Source organism: Spinacia oleracea, chromosome 5 (genome assembly GCF_020520425.1).
Source record: "Spinacia oleracea cultivar Varoflay chromosome 5, BTI_SOV_V1, whole genome shotgun sequence".
In the NCBI taxonomy this organism is placed as follows: Eukaryota; Viridiplantae; Streptophyta; class Magnoliopsida; order Caryophyllales; family Amaranthaceae; genus Spinacia; species Spinacia oleracea.
The window spans coordinates 32,260,492-32,266,491 of NC_079491.1; positions in this window are offsets into that span (position 1 = coordinate 32,260,492).

Sequence of the window (6,000 nt, forward strand, 5' to 3'; positions counted from 1 at the left end):
AATAATCCGTTAGTTTATTCGGCTAGTCAAGAATGCCGAAATAGTACTCGACTATGAAGCCAAAGATTTACTCAAAGCTAAAGAGAGACCATTCAAGAAAGGTGGAAAGTCCAAGGGCAATGCTAAGTCAGTTCCCAAAAGGAAGACAACGCAGAACAAGTCCACATCAAAATGTCTCTCTTGTGATGGAATTGGCCATTAAAAAAGGGATTGCCTCAGACTAAAGGAAGATCAGAAGAATGGAACAGTCGTTCCACCTTCAAGTACTTTCGTTATAGACTGTAACCTTGCTAATTCAACTTCTTGGGTATTAGATACAGGTTGTGGCTCACACTTACGTTCTAATCCACAAGAACTAAAAAGAAATAGAAGGCTTAGCAAGGGAGAAGTCGACCTACGAGTGGGAAATGGAGCAAGGATTGCTACATTAGCTGTAGGCACTTATCATTTGTCATTTCCCTCTGGGCTAGTCTTGGAACTGGAAGAGTGTTTCCATGTTCCACATATTACTAAAAACATTATTTATGTTTCTTGCTTAGATGCTAAGGGCTTTAATTTTGAAATAAAATACAATAGTTGCTCGTTTTATTTTAAAGAAATGTTTTATGGATCTACAAAGTTAGTGAATGGACTTTATGTGCTAGATCACGACAAAGAAGTTTATAACATAAATACTAAAAAGGCCAAAACAAATGATTCAGATCTCACCTATATGTGGCATTGTCGATTAGGCCATATTAACATGAAACGCATGGAAAAGCTTCAGAAAGAAGGAATTCTAGAACCATTTAACTTAGAGGATTATGGTGAATGCGAGTCATGCTTAATTACTTGGCAAAATGACAAAGCAACCTTTCTCTAAAGTTGGAGAAAGAGAAAGTGAACTATTGGGGTTAATCCATACAGATGTATGTGGACCAATGAGTTCAAATGCTAGAGGTGGTTTCAGCTACTTTATCACTTTTACTGACGACTTTTGTAGATATGGCTATATCTACCTAATGAAGCACAAGTCTGAATCCTTTTTCAAATTCAAGGAATTTCAGAGTGAAGTAGAGAATCAACTAGGAATGAAGATTAAAGCACTGCGGTCTGACAGAGACGGTGAATATCTGAGCTACGAATTTGATGACCATCTGAAAGATTGTGGAATCTTGTCAAAATTGACTCCTCCTGGAACACCTCAATGGAATAGTGTATCGGAACGGAGGAATAAGACCTTGCTAAACATGGTTCGTTCAATGATGGGTCAAGCCAAACTTCCAATTATTTTTGGGGACATGCAATAAATACAGCTACACTCACACTAAATAGTGCTACATCAAAAGCTGTCGAAAAGACTCCACATGAACTATGGACGGGAAAGCCTCCAAAAGTATCTTTTCTTAACATTTGGGGTTGTGAAGCATAAGTTTAACGTTAATTTCAGATAAACTACAACCAAAATCTGACAAATGTATCCTTGTGGGCTATCCAAAGGAAACAAAGGGGTATTACTTCTACAATACATCTGAGAACAAGGTGTTTGTTGCTCGAGATGGTATCTTTTGAAATCACATTTCCAAAATGACAAGTTGGAGAAAAGTAGACCTCGAAGAACTTCAAGTCGAACAACAAACTCTAGAGAATAATCAAGATGATATTCAGGTTGAAACTCGCTCGGAGAACTTTAGAAGTATCGCGTGAGGTTCAAGAACCAACTGGTTTTGTTGCCCCGCGTAGATCGCAAAGGTATAGGTCTCATCCAGAATGATACGTAGGTATCTTAACGTCTGAGAGCCATGAAATTCTATTGCTTGAAAGCGATGAATCTACGACCTACAAATTAACAAGCTATGACGAGCCCTAGCTCCAAGCAATGGCAAGAAGCCATGCAATCTGAATTAGACTCCATGTCTGAAAACCAAGTTTGGGATTTGGTCGATTTTCCAGATGGCTACCAAGCCATAGGAAGCAAATGGGTTTTTAAGTTGAAAAAGGACAAGGACGGGAAACTAGAAGTTTTCAAAGCTAGATTGGTTGCAAAACGATACAGGCAAGTCCACGGTGTGGATTGAAATGAAACCTTTTCACCAGTTGCAATGCTAAAGTCTATTCGGTTAATGTTAGCAATCGATGCATATTATGATTATGAAATATGGCAGATGGATGTCAACACCACTTTCTTAAACGACGTTTTAACAGAAAATGTGTTTATGACACAGCCTTAGGGTTTTGAGGATCCAAAGAATGCTAAAAAGGTATGAAAGCTTAAGAAATCCATTTATGGATTAAAGCAAGCATCAAGGAGCTGGAATATACGTTTTGATGAAGCAGTCAGTGACTTTGGCTTCATCAAGAACACAGACGAATCTTGTGTATACAAGAAGGTTAATGGGAGAAAGATTGCTTTCCTAGTATTATATGTCGATGACATATTACTTATCGGAAATAACATTCCTATGTTGAACTCTGTAAATACTTAGCTTGGGAATTTTTTTTCGATGACGGATCTAGGAGAAGGACAGTACATACTGGACATCAAGATCTATAAAGATAGATCCAAGGCGATGATTGGACTAAGTCGAAGTACTTATATCAATAACGTACTTGATAGGTTCAATATGGCTGACTCCTAAAGAGGCTACCTACCCATGTCTCATGGAATGACTCTAAGCAAGACTCAGTGTCCAAAAACACCATATGAGCGAAGACGAATGAGTGAGATACCATATGCATCATTGATTGGTTCAATAATGTATGCTATGATATGTACACGTCCAGATGTGTCGAACGCACTCAGTGCTATGAGCAGATACCAGTCAAACTCAGGAGAGGCACATTGGACTGCTGCCAAGAACATTCTAAAATACCTAAAAAGGCACAAAGATGATTTCCTTGTCTATGGTGGAGATGTGAATGGATTGTTAAAGGCTCTACGGACGCAAGCTTCCAAATCGACAAAGATGATTTCAGATCACAGTCTGGGTTTGTCTTCTGCCTCAACGGAGGAGTAGTAAGCTGGAAAAGTGCCAAGAAAAGCACTATTGCGGATTCTACAACTGAAGCGGAGTACATTGTTGCACATGAAGCAGCCAAGATAGCAATTTGTCTAAGGAAGTTCATTGGTGAGCTTGGTGTAGTCCCCTCCATTAAAGGACCAGTAGCTCTATATTGTGACAATAATTGAGCTATTGCACAGGCAAAGGAGCCTAGACACCACCAAAGAGTCAAACATGTACTTCGTAGATTTCACCTTCTACGAGAGTTCGTTGAAAGAAAAGAAGTCAAGATAATCAAGATTGAGACTGATGGAAACATCTGAGATCCATTGACAAAACCTCTGCCACAAGCGAAACACAGCTCGTACAAAGTAGCTATGGGAATCAAGCATATTGGAGAATGGCTTTGATGTCCTTTTAATGTTTTAAAGTTTTAAGTTTTGAAATACTTTGTAAAATATTATGGTTAACCATTTATGGAAATGAATTAATCTTCATTCTTCCATTTAATTTTTATGGTTTTATTAAATGATGAGTCCTTTCAATTTGACAAAAAATCAAGATAGACTGTCAGGACCAGTCTTGTGACTAAGAAATGTCTATCAAGTGAACTTGAAAGTCAAAAGTTTAAACTGGTCCTTGGTCGGATGTTTTCTATAAAGGTGGACGCATAGAAAACGTTAGACGACTAGAATGCAAGATGACTAGTAGTTCTGTTTCTTGAACTATGTGGACATGGCAATGTCATAATCATTTTCATAGATACTTACTTGACAAGACTAGTATCGGACAAGACCTATGAAACTTTACTGTAAGAGATGAAAATTTATCATAAGTAAATTTCATTATCTTATTAGACACTAATCCTCCGAGGGATTTGAGCTTACTTGTTTCAGAACTGGTTGCTTTGACGTTGTCAACCGTCGCACCGTAAAAGGAGACCATAACGACAACGCTCAGGTAATCACCTATCAAACGAAGTCTAAACTTAAGATCACAAGATTGGGATTGTCCTCCCATAAATCGGGAAGAGATTCCAAAATTTGTATAAGGCCACTCAGAGAGCTAGAAACTGTAAAATGCATGGCCCTGCTCAGATGAATCATAGGCTATGATTATCTGTTTATTTGACCAGTTGAACTCTGACATCGAGGGATACCTCTGAACGTAATAAGGATGACCAGTCTTACCTTATGTTCATGAGCATGCATCGAGTGACAAAGGAATTAGGAAATGCACATTGTTCCCTAAGGACAAGTGGGAGACTGAAAGAAATAATGCCCTTAGTCCAAGTTTGCATTTAATGCATTTAATGCTAAGTCCAATAAATGCGGTTCAGTATTAATTAAGCAAGTTAATTATTCAGTGAGATCAAATGATCTGAATGCCTAGCTAGAGGCCGCTTCAGTTCAAGTGGAATTAATATAATTAATGCCACAACTTACTCTTGACTGAACCTGTAGGATCACAAATAGTACGTGAACGGATCAAGTATTTGGTTGAATATTATATTCGATGAATACTCTAATTATGGATATTCGGAAATGACGGATGTTGGTTTCAGTGGGAGCTAAACAAACCGTCAAAAGGCAAAGAAAAAATATTTCCCGGAAATGAAGATATTACGAAAATGGAAATATGGTTCATAACGGAAATATAAATATTATCGAAGTCGAAGATATTGTCGGAAACGGAAATATGGTTCGTATCGAAAATATTATCGAAAATAGAAATATTGTCGTAATCGGAGATATTACCGGAAATCGAAATATTGTCGGAATCAGAAATATTGTCGGAATCGGAGATATTATCGGAAACGTAAATATTGTTTGAGTCGGAAATAAATTCCGGAATCGGAAAAACAAATCGGAAGCACAAAACAAGTGACAGACCGTGGCACGAAGCAACGACCCATCGCTCATGGGCCAAGGCACTCGCGCGCGGCAAGCCACAAGGGCCAGTGCTGCTGGCCAGTGCACATGGGCCAGCGCTGCTGTTCCTGTTTCTTGGCCAGCGCTCATGGGCTTCGTGCAAAGCAAGCATGGTTGGTCGGCTTGCTTGCTATGCAATCAAAGCAGCCGGCCAGCCTTAGGGGTTTTAGGGGTTTTGGTTTTTGGTTTTTGGTATATATATTCCTAAAACGTTCTAGGGTTTTGGCTCCTAGGGATTTTCCTATTTCCTATAAATACATGGCCTATGGTGATGAATAAACACATCAATTGAATCACAATTCAATACACTTTGCCTATCACCTAAAAGTGAGATCCCGAAATCATAAACCTTATATTATATCCTAGTTGGTACGATCTAAGGCGGATCCGAACGTACTGTGGACTTTCTACGGAGGGACGACGTTTGGCGTTCTAACTTGTTCTTGTTTGGTTCGGAGCAGCTAGGGAAGGCACGCATCACAATGTGTGTTCACTAAATTATGCTAAATGATTATGTGCATTTGATTTGGATTCATGCATTTATGGTTTTACCACATGACATTGGATTGTTCATAACCTAACAAGCTTCCACCAAGTCGAGCCCTATGCACTTGAAATAGCACGATGTTTATGCAACGAGAAAACTTGAAGAGAAGAAGGGATGCTTGAGCCAACTATAAGGACTCCAAGAAAAGCAAGTGCCCATAAAAAAGCATTCACTCACATACCTTGGCATCATCCACACATAGGTGATGTATCCCTCATATTGTATCAGGAAGGAATGAACGACATGGGAAGCAACCAAGTACAAGTCATGCATGAGTCGGCTAAGGTTGTGCATATCCTGGTGCACGGCCCTGGCATAGGCTGTTCACAACCCGCACGGGTCGTGCTGACATTGACTCCCACCACAGATCTTGCTTGTGCAGAGCTGAAGAGCCCCGTGAATCAGATGACGGCAACCCTACCTTTTGGGCATATGTTATCTTTAGTATAAATAGAAGGCTACCCCTCAAGTGTAAGGTGTGGAGTGTGCTTTAGGTTTATTTTTAGTAGTTTAGTTCTCTCTATTAGTCGCACACTCTTAC